Genomic DNA, 12,010 nt, shown 5'->3' on the forward strand with positions numbered 1-12,010 from the left:
TAGGGTTTCTCCCCAGTATGAATTCCTTGATGTTTAATAAAGTTGGAACAATAGATAAAGGCTTTGCCACATTCTTCACATTTGTATGGTTTCTCTCTAGTATGAATTGTCTCATGTGTTCTAAAATGTGTGAGATGAATAAAGGATATGCCACATTCTTCACATTTGTAGGGTTTCTCTCCAGTATGAATTAATTTATGTGTTCTAAGATGTGCAATCTGAGTAAAGACTTTACCACATTCTTTACATTTGTAGAGTTTCTCTCCTGTATGACTTCTTTGATGATGAATAAACTTTGAACGATAGATAAAGGCTTTGCCACATTCTTCACATTTGTATGGTTTCTCTCTAGTATGAATTAACTCATGTGATCTGAGATATGCAATTTGAGTAAAGTCTTTACCACATTCTTTACATTTGTAGGGTTTCTCTCCAGCATGAATTCTTAGATGTTGAGTAAGAAGTGAATTAAGGTTAAATATTTTGCCACATTCTTTACATTTGTAGAGGCCTTCTCTGGCATGGTTTATATTGCATATTCCTAGATTGGATGACTGAATAAAGACTTTCTCACATTTATTACGTCTGTATGATTTTTCTCCAGTATGAATCCCATCATTTTGGCAATAATAACCTAACTGGGAAAAAGCTTCAACCTGTTTATTACATTTGTAGGAAAACTCTTCACTATGAATATCCTCACGGCTAATAAGCTTTAAACATTGGTGAAAGACTTTCTCACATTTTTCACATTTGTACTGGATCTCTGGATATTGAGCTTTCTGATATTTTTTAGAGCATGAGACTGGGTTTACAAATTTTTCAGATTTATTGCATTGATAATTTCTCATATCAACATCAATATCTTGGTAATTATTTAGGGTAAAGCTCTGGATAAAAAACATCAAAGTTTTATTGAATATGTAACGTTTCTTCCAATTGTTTATTTCTTGATATTGATTAAGCAGTGGTAACTGGGTAAACACCTTGCTATAGTGATTACATTTGTACATTTTGGCATCTGATGATAATATTTGTTGGTGGAAGGATAATAAAGTTTTAATGAAGGACTCATCAAATTGATCACATTTAGAAATACCCTCTTCACTTTTAAGTCTCTGGTCTTCAGAAATATTTGACTGAACACGTAATCCGATCTCATATCCAAAGTCTTGGGTTTCTTTGGGGCTTTCAAAAGACTGGTTATTGCTTCCTTTACTATGTAGTGCTGAAAAGAAATGCAAACATAATTTAAATGACATGTTGAGTCCAGTGAGAACAGAGATGAATAAATGCTACAAAAACAGAGACCGTAGAACTTATGGAATTCATTATGGAAGATAAAGGTTAAGGAGTATTTGCAAGAAATAGGAAAACCATTTTAGTGCGAAAATATACAAAGTACTCCAGAGAACACAATTCCTGCCAACAGTTTGGAAAATTGTCCCAAATATCTAGTGTGGCTGGTCAGTGCCAAAATATCCCCTGAATAAAGTAAGGATGGACTAGGTAGCTGGTTTTTTTTTTTTTTTCAGTTTTTGGCCAGGCCGGAACTTAAACTGCCACCTCCGGCATATGGGGCCAGCGCCCTACTCCTTTGAGCCACATGCACTGCTTGGTAGCTGTTTTTTAAGTGATGAAATTTTCAGTAAAAATTAAGATACCAAAAAACTAAGTATTGCACTCTGAGGAAAAGCCAAAAAAGAAGTCAAGTGGCCATAAGGAAGGGAAGATTTATAAAGCAGTTTTATAAGTATTTAAAATATCAGTGTTAATGTAGCTTTATCAGGTCAATGAGAACACAGACCACTATATAAAAGGAGGAAACTAAGGCATGAAAAATGATATTACTTATAAGGAAGTTTAAAAAAAATAAAGAAAATCCCCCAAAACATAAAGTATGGATCTCAAAAACAAATTAACTGAACTTAAGATATACTAGATAAAGTCAACAGCAGATTTGACGTAGCAGGAAAACAAACTAGCAAGCTTGGTAATAGGCCATTTGAAATTGCAGTCAAGAAAACAAAAGGAAAAGAAAAAATGGTAAGAAAGAGTAAGGACCTTGTTGCCATTTAGCATGCCAAAATATTCACAGTGAGGGTTTTATGATGCAAGAATATAATAAGCAGGGAGCTTATATAAAGAAATGCCTGAGAACTTTCTGACATTGTGGAAGAAAATAAAATAAAGCTCACTCTAAACTAGAAACAGCACAAAGAGAGCCAAACAGAAGACACACTGGAATTAAAAATTTAACAGTTTCAAACAAAGAGTATCCTGAAATCAATAAGAATAATGTGACTTGGGGATAGATAAGGGTATTCCTATGGGATGATCATCAGACAGTTTTGTCAAAAAAGACTTGCAGGACAGAAAGGTGTAGAATGATATATTTCATCTGCTGAAAACAAACAAACAAACAAAAGACAAATACAAACCAAGAATGATTTCTGGCAAAACTGTCCTTTAAAAATTAGTTTAAAACAAAATATTGCAAAGATCATAAGCACTTAAAAACTTTAGGCCCATAAGACATACTCTACACAAATTGCTAAGGATAGTCCATTAAAAAGTAAATTAGCCACACAGTTATGTTAATATATAAAGTTCTATGGTAAATGGAATTATATGCATCGATACAGTATTCTGTGTTATCATAATGATGATGAATAAAATACTTTTAATTCTGCTATAAATTTTAAAAGACAAACATTTAAAATAGTCATACACTTGTGCTAAAGACACCCAATACAAGAAGATGCTATTTGTGACATCAACACAATGCAATTAGGGATGCAAAAATGCATAGATTTGTATGCAATTAAAGTTTTTAGCTTAAAATAGTTTGTTATAATTTTCACATGTTTTGCATAATATCTATGGTTAACTAAGAAAGAAATTATTTAGAATAGATACATATCACAATGCTCTGAGAGTCTGAAAGAAAATAAAAATGAGTATAGTATATAAACAAAAGGAAATGAGAACAAAATGAAAACATATCATTACAAAACCCAACAAAACACAGAGAAAGATAGTTTTGAAAAAGAACAAAATAGATATCAGGCCTACAGAAATAAATAAAATGCAATAGTCATTCCCTTATCAGTATTTACTTCCTATATAAATGTACTGAATTCAGCAAAAGTCATATTGTCTCTGAATAATCTGAAAAAAATAAGATTCAACTTCACGCTTTCTACAAAAGACTCAATCCTAGATGTATGGACGCACGTGTGGCCTGCAAGTAAAACAATTTAAAATGATACTGAATGCAGCATCAAATACTCTCACATTGACATAAAATATGCTACATAAAAATTGCCACAAGACAACCAGTCATGGAGGCTCACACCTGTGATCTTCATACTTTGGAAGGCTGACACAGGAGGATCATTTGATCTCAGGAGTTGAAAACCAGCCTGAGCAAGAGGGAGACCCCATCTCTACTAAAAATAGAAAAATTAGCCAGGCATCATGGAGTCTTGGAGGGCCCTGTGGTCCCAGCTACTCAGCAGGCTGAGGCAGGATTACTTAAACCCAGGTGTGTGAGTTTACTAAGAGCTGCTAGGTTAATGCCATGACACTTCCTTCAGCCTGGGGAATAGAATGAGACTGTCTCAAAACAAACAAACAATAAAAAAAATGTCACAAAGAATACAAAAGGGCATTATGCAATGATATAAGTGTTCACTGATGAGGAAGCTATCACAAGAATTAACACACACATCTACCATGACAGGTATTAAATATAAAAAGCAACTTTCACAAAACTGAAGAATAAGACAGCAACACAATAATAGTAGGGTAACCTGATAACATACTTTCAATAATGAAAAGAAAAACACAGACCCCCCCCCAAAAAAAGAAACAACAACAAAAAAAAAACAACAAAAAGGAAACAGAAAACTCGAACAAGGCTATAGATAATTAGACCTAAAAGTCTCATACTGAACTCTCCACTCAACAAGAGAATACACAACATTCTTAAACACAAATAGCATATTAGGTTAGAAAGACAACCTCTTAAGCCATGCAAAAGTCTAAAAAAATTTCAGCACATAAAAATTACACAAACTATTTTTTCCTTTGGTAACGATAAAACTAGAAGTAAAAACCAAAAGAGAAGTGAGATGACACAACTGATAGAGGTTCCCCCTTTCAAGGCTGGATGGGGAATCCCAGTTTTCCTAGACCTGGGAAACTTCAAGAAGTTTGGAAAGCTCTGACCATTTGCCCTGAGCTGGAGGGACTTCATTCATTCATCAATAACACTCATTAACATTGAAAAAGTGTTTCCGTTTACCAAGTCCAGATCAAATGTAATTCTCAAGACTTTATACCCAGGACCCACATGGAGTCTCCCTACTTGGGTCTTTTCCTCTACCAGAAGCTCTGCTGCTTCTTTACTCCTTCTGCATTCCTTTTTGTCCAATAAATCCTATCTTATCACTGATCTGTGGTGTGTTTGTTCTTAGAATCCCTGAGACCAAGGACCTACTGAAGATGGAAATTCCAGTAACACAACTATGTGGAAACTAAACAAAAACTACTAAAAAACACTCTTCAAGAGCTAAAAGCTTTAAGAGGCTCCCAGTGCAGGATGGTGCTGGAGAGGGCAGTGGTAACATTGACAGCAGCAGTGGTGCCCAAGGGTGGTATAAAATGGATTTTGAAGAGTTAATTTGTAGTTCAGATTAATTTCTGAACTACAAGTGCTAGTAGGCTTTGCTGGATGAAATACAAGTGGATGCAAGTATGACCTCCTGATGAGGGTGCTGCATTTATTGAAGAGTAGCTGCAGTCCTGCAGTTCAGATTAAAATCTGAGAATTATACAGCTGTACATATCCACAAACTCTTGAAGGACTTTCTAATTTATTCACAATCAAATCATTGGTTTTCAATTTAGATGGTAGCCCATCACCTGTAGAACCTGACCTGGTTGTGGCTGGAATCCACTCATTGCCTTCCACTTCAGTTATACCTCACTCACTTTTTTCTCTTGTTGGCTTCGTGCTTCTTCAATACACTAAGCCCACATTTACTGTGAGAATGGGGATCAAAGACCCCATTCCACCCTGCTAGGTCTGCGAGCACCCTGAGGAGAGTAATGGCCATAGAAGAGATTATGGCAAGTCCTAGAAAAGATACATCTTCTAGGGCGTTTCCTGCCCATTAAACAGGCAAAGGAGATACACATTGTAGAGATTTGTATATGCCTGGGGGCAGAGACCAAGGGAGTAGCTCAAGCTTTGAGATATGGGCAGAAGAGCTTATACCCCTTATTGCAGAGGAAAATCCTCTGTGGTGGTAATGGGGAGAAAATGCCTCCCTCCCACTGATCCCTCCAGGAAATTAATGCTGTAGGCTTGTGACATTTTACTCCACAGAGAACTAGCAGAGCTTAACATCTCCCTATAAATCTGTGTATGTGACCTCAAGCAGGAGGCTCTCCCAATACAAGGCTCAGATTTCTGAAGGTTACCTTTCAGGTTAATAATAATAACTGATATGATCAATCTGAGAAACTGCTGATGTCTTTATTCCCTCCCTCATCTTACCCACTGGGCAAAAAGACTTCAATAAAATCAGAGTGGACCAAACACTCTGGGCCATTGCAGGAATCCCATTATGGGCAATGGACCCCTGAGTTACCACTTTTAATTATACTCTATGTCTCTTGTGTTTTTTTACTGTGGCTTCTAACTCCATATTTCTTTAGTCAATCACTGCCAGCTTCCACAGGTCTTAGCTGATGCTGCTCTTGGGGCAGGATCCCAACAACATTTGAGATGCAGTAGCCATCTCCCTCATTTCTCCTGTCCATCCTGATGTGCAGTTAAAATCCTGCTCTTTTATGATGTCCTTGATGTTCCCATCAAGCCCACGAGTTTAGTTCAAAGCAGTATTCAACAATTTCAAGAGAAGTTTTTTATTTTTGCTTTGACACTTCAACAAGTTAGAGATAGGCCTATAGGGATTTTTTGCCAGGTGGGTAGGAGCGATACAGTACAAGTTCAGTTGAGCCTTTGCCTGGCAGAGACAAGCTGCCCTCAAGAAGACAACTATCCAAATAGTCTATGTATAGAAGTAAATAGGAAGCTGTTTCCTTTGCCTGGCTATGCACCACCACCACCTAAAAATGGAATTGAACAGAAATGCCCTAGACACCCCTTGAATGTCACATCTGTAGTTAGGTTATCTTCAGCTGTGCCAAACCAGGTTTCTATTTCTTGGGCATCATAAATTGGAAAGAATTACTCTATGTTTGTGTATCTTGTATGACAGCCCACATCAGCTATGTTATTACGGAGATTTAAAATAAAAGATATTGGCTCAGCACCTATAGTTCAGTGGTTAGAGTGTCAGCCACATACACTGGGCTGTCAGTTCAAACCCAGCCTAGGCCTGCTAAGCAACAATGACAACTACAACAAAAACACAGCCAGGCATTGTGGCAGGTGCCTGTAGTCCCAGCTACTACGGAGGCTGAGGCAAGAGAGTAACTTAAGCCCAAGAATTTGAGGTTGCTGTGAGCTATGACTCCATAGCACTCTATCAAGGATGACACAGTGAGACTCTGAGTCAAAAAAAAAAAATTTAAAGGAATTAGAGACCCCGATCATTAAAGAAAAACTGAATGATCGGGGTTTCTAATGTAGATAGCCTCTATCTACAAATAAATGAGAAGCCAACCTGGATTTGTCCTGTGACAAAAAAGCTGCCTATGGAAGTCTAATATTAGATGGACTTTTTATGAAAATTCTCAATGACTATTTTGATATGGATGAAATCAAATTCCAAGAAGATGGTTCTTGGTGTCCAATGAGACTGAAGAAAGAAGCTATGAAAGTATTCAGCCAACCATGTGCAAAAATAGAAAGTTCAAGCGTCCTCACTAATCCTCGTTCTGTGACTGTAGCCAATGAGGCAAGTAAGAGGAAAGTGAATAAAAACAGAACAGAAAGCTCTTCTGATGAAGAGGAAGATAGTCCTGTTAAAAGGAAATGTATCTCTGTATCAGAAATACAAAGCAGCCCAACCAAAGGGGTCTCATGTATCAGCCATCTCCTGTAAGGGTGCCCAGTGTGGCTTCAGTTGATCCTGTTGCTATTCTGCCTTCATTAATAGACTTCTTGGTACCATTCCACCACATGCCAATACCAAGCATGTCATCAGATTTGCCAGGAGAACAAAAAAGAAATGATATTAATAATGAACTGCAGTTTGGAACATGCTCTGATACTGTGCAACAATGAATATAAAATAAAACAATTTGTATTATGGAATGGAAAACAGCTTGATTATTTCAAGAAAAAAAATATGACTGCCTTATTGTTACCACTGCCATATTGTCAGGTGTGAATGGTGCTCAAAAGTTGTATTGCTAAAATTTGAAAGTGCTATACATTTACTTATTTAGTCATGTAGTAATTATAATCTGTTAAAGTTTATGATTCAAGTAAGGTAAATGTGTTGTCTTCAATAAGAAAAAATCTAATGAGTCAGTTTCACACAATGAAGTGTTTAAAATTTAAAAATTTCAATTTATAGAGTGTCAATAAAACAAAAACATTTAGAATGTACCATAAGAAATTTTGACACTGCCTGCTTTTTATTTAAAAATAATTGAGTATTTTCAATAAAATACTTAAGGAGGTCATAAAAATATGCTAGTATGACATGCTACAATTGAAACTTATGGTGAAATGAGAAAAAAACATTTTGCCAAATTTGTGAAACAAGGTATTAAACTTTTAATCACTATTAAAAAACTTTATTTCACATAATGTAAAATTCAGGAACACTTTGATATTTTAGTTTTTTACTAGAAAAACAAACATCTGAAATACTTTATCAAATTTTACTGTTAGAACAAAATTGTTTCAGTGAGATATATTTACATTAATGCTTTTTTTGTGTGTGTCCAGGAGAGCTTTTTATTTGTATGGAATACATTAATACCTTTTGTATTTTGTATAGATTGTACCTGTGCTATGCTTAGAAGACAACCCAGAGTTTCAACCAAACTTTTATTATTTTCTTTTTCAATCAAAGTTTTAGAAAAATTTCTAGGTATTTTATTATGACACTGTATATGTCAGCATATTCAAAATTATCCATGAATTGAGGTGTCAAAAGATATAGATCAAGTAAATCTCTTAAATCTTTTCTAAATAGACTCTATATTTATTGGAACACATGAAATGATCAAAGAAATTATAATACAACTGAAGAATTAGAATTGAAATAATGAAAGTGGGGAGTCTTTAGACCTTGATGGGCATCTCTAGTGATAGAGATGCAAAATAATTGACAATCATATCAAGCTTGTAATTATTTTAATTGAAGTTATGAATGGGAATAGTTGAACATTTAGGAAATGAGCATTTTTAGTAATTTGACTTCAGTACACAGTATTTCCACAGAGCTGTCAATACTTCATAAAAAATGTTGGAGTTTTTAATATAGACTGAGTGATGTAACAAACATTAAAAGTAACTTAACATATAAAGCTGAAAAAACTGTAAAAACGTAGAACCTGTTAAAAAATTAAAAAAAAGTTACATTATTGGAAGCAAAACAAAATAAGTCAATTAACATTCCGATAACCTTTTTTTTTATTTAGTCATAGGAATACTGAATGTATAAAGCTCCCAGAAGGTATTATAAGGGCTAGACAAATCTTGAATTACTGTTTTTCACAGGATTTACTGAATAGTGTCATTAATGTGAGGAGAAACTCTCTGCTTATGGAGATGATTCACTGTACTGATTATCATTTTAATGGGAAAGTCATTGGAAAAGTTTATTGTGACTCCTTTTATCCAGCATTGGCTTAAATCCTTGTATCATATAGCCAGGGACAGGCATACGAGATGAAAAATTATAGTAACAATTAAAAAATACTTTAGAAATCATTTGGAAAAAAAAGAAATCATTTGAATGATTTCTTTCGAAAGATTGGTGGTATAGCTTACATAACTATAAATGCATTTTTGTAATACTTTATTTAGAGGTTATAAGGGAATAAATATATTTTTTAAATTTGGGGGGGGGGAAGAGCTAAAAGTTTTAATAGTGTTATGTCAATGACCAAAAGCAATCTACAGACTTGATGAAAATCTCTACCAAAATAGCAAAAAGTTTTTGCACAAGTGTTACAATAGTCTAAAATGTATATGAAAACTCAAAGAATCAAACAAAAAACCAAAAAAATACTGAAATAGAAAAACAAAGTTATAGGTATCATACTTTCTCATTTCAAAACATATTACAAAGCTCAAGCACTCAAAACAGTGTGTTGGCTCAGTGTCTGTGGCTCAAGCAGCTAGGGTGCTAGCCACATACACTAGAGTTGGTGGGTTCGAATCCAGCCTGGGCCTGCCAAACAATGAAAACTACAAAAAAAAAAAAAAATAGCTGGGCATTGTGGCAGACATCAGTAGTCCCAGCTACTTGGAAGACTGAGGCAAGAGAATTGCTTAAGCCCAAGAGTCTCAGGTTGCTATGAACTGTGATGTCACAGCATTCTACTGAGGGTGACATAGTGAGACTCTGTCTCAAAAAAACAAAATAAAACAAAACAGTGTGTTATTTGCTTGCATAAAGAAATGATGAAACAAGTTAGAAAGCCCAGAAATAAATTCTCAGTATATAGTAAACTTGTGCTCAGAAAGAGTTTTAAAACATCCCAATAAGGAAAGGACAGTTTCTTCATGAAATAAGGTTGGGAATATTGGAAATCCAAGTTGGAAAAATTGAAATTAGACCTTACCTTTCACTATATGCTACTAAGAACTGAAAATGGACCTTTTTTTTTGTTTACAGTTTTTCTAAATAGAATCTTGTTATTTCTTTCAGTTCACTGTTAGTGTATAAAAATATGACTAATTTTCATGTAAGTTTACTAATTTTTTTAAAGTTCTCACAGTATAGAGAATATAGTCTTTTTAAGTTTAATTTCAAGAAGACTTTATCTGCAAATAGAGACAATTTGGCTCCTACTTTCAAATTTTGACTATCCTTAATTGTCTCCTTCCTAACTGGTCTCACAATGACTCCCAGTACAATGTTAGGGAGAAGTGAAAACAGGTATCCTTGTTGCACATCTCAGAGAAGAATCTTTCAGCATTTTTCTGCTCATTATAATGTTAACATTGGGCTGTTAGAAGTGGCCTTTATTGTGTTGACATACATGTATACTATATGTAATTTGTCGAGTGTGTCTATCATAAAGGAATGTTGTCAAATGCTTTTTTCGCAGCCCCTACAGTGGTAAAATAAAATTAAAATACCTAGAAATAAACTTAACTATAAAGATGAGTGATAACTATACTGAAAATTATAAACATAGATGAAAAACTAAAATATAGAGGAATAAATGAAAAGTTATCTTGTGTTAATACATTGCAAAATGATATTTAAATGGTCATATTACCCAAAGTAATCTGTAGATTTAATGTAATTTCTATCCAAATTCCAATGACATTCTTCACATTAGTTTTCTAAACCCTAAAATTTGTATGAAACTAGAAAATATCCCAAAGAACCAAAACAATTTGAACAAAAAAAAACAGAGCTAGAGGCATCACAGTACATGACTTCAAAATGTACTAAAAGGCAATAGAAACCAAAAGCATAGTACTGGCATAGAAACATGGATGAATCTTACGGATATAAAGTTAAGTGAAATAAGCCAGATACAAAAAGACAAATACTATCTCTCTTGCCTTTTCTCCTCCATGAGAAGGACCCACTTCCAACTAACTTTGGAAGTGCTCTAAACTTTCTCTTTGTACTTCCTAGATAAAATCTGTTATTCTGAGGAAAAACAAAACATAAATACTGTATGATTGTACTCATATGTGAAGACTACACTTGATCTTAGCCAAAAGGCTGAGAAGTGATCATGAGTTAAATGTGTAAAAAAAACAAAAAAGTATCAAAGGAGTAGGGCACTGACCCTATATGCCGGAGGTGGCAGATTCAAATCCAGCCCCAGCAAAAAACTGCAAAAAAAAAAAAACAAAACCCCTCAAAAAGTTGATTATCACAGAAGCAGAACATAGAAAAATGGTCACCAGAGGCTGAGAGGAGAACATGAGATGAGGTTTACTGACAGGCACAAAATCATCACTGCAAAGAAGAAAAGAATTTGGTTTCCTATTGCACAGTAAGATGACAATGGTTAAGAGTAAGTCATTGTATATTACAAATTAGTTACAAGACCAGCTCATGGATATTCTCACCACAGAGAGCAAATAAGTTCATAAGGTAATATATACCCTAAATGCTACAATTTCAATATTATACAACATACTCAGGGTGTCCATAAAGTTCGCATCCAATTTTAAATAGTTATGAACACCCTGTGTATGTGAAACTTCAAACTGTATCCCCTAAATATGTACAATTATAATGTGTCAATTAAAAACATACAAAAAGACTTAAATGTAAGACTGCCTATAACTATTAAACTCCTAGAAGCATTTATAAAGGGGAGGCTTCATTACAATAATGTCTGGAATGATTTCCTGGATATAACATCAAAGGATTAGGCAACACAAGCAGGAATATGCACATGGTTCTCCATCAGTGTATCCAAAAGACCTCAAACCTACTCAAACATGAAACAAATATTTGCACACTTATGTACATGGCAGCATTTTTCACTAAATACCACATACAACAAACCAAATGTCCCTTTATTGATGAGTAGAAAAATAAAATGTGGCATATAAATAGGATACAATATTTTTAGCCTTTAAGAGAGGTCATTTTGACATATACTATGGTAGTATATTATACATGATATAATATCCTAGATTATGGTAAGTAAAATAAGATAGTCAAAAAGAAACAGAGACTATAATCTTATGCTAATCAAAATATCTGATAGTCAAACTCACTGACAAAGTAGAATGATGTGAGAGAGAGACGAAAAGGACAATTTGTTGTTTAATGGGTATTGACTTTTACTTTTGTAACATAAAAATGATCTA

General features: G+C 34.4%; 1 pseudogene; it reads left to right on the forward strand.

The window, feature by feature from the left end:
* Positions 1–1,024: 1,024 nt before the first annotated feature.
* On the forward strand, positions 1,025–7,264 carry LOC105888379 (annotated as a pseudogene).
* The last annotated feature ends 4,746 nt before the right edge of the window (positions 7,265–12,010 follow it).

The sequence above is a fragment of the Otolemur garnettii genome, unplaced genomic scaffold (assembly GCF_000181295.1).
Source record: "Otolemur garnettii isolate 467f Iridium unplaced genomic scaffold, OtoGar3 scaffold00330, whole genome shotgun sequence".
Classification (NCBI taxonomy): domain Eukaryota; kingdom Metazoa; phylum Chordata; class Mammalia; order Primates; family Galagidae; genus Otolemur; species Otolemur garnettii.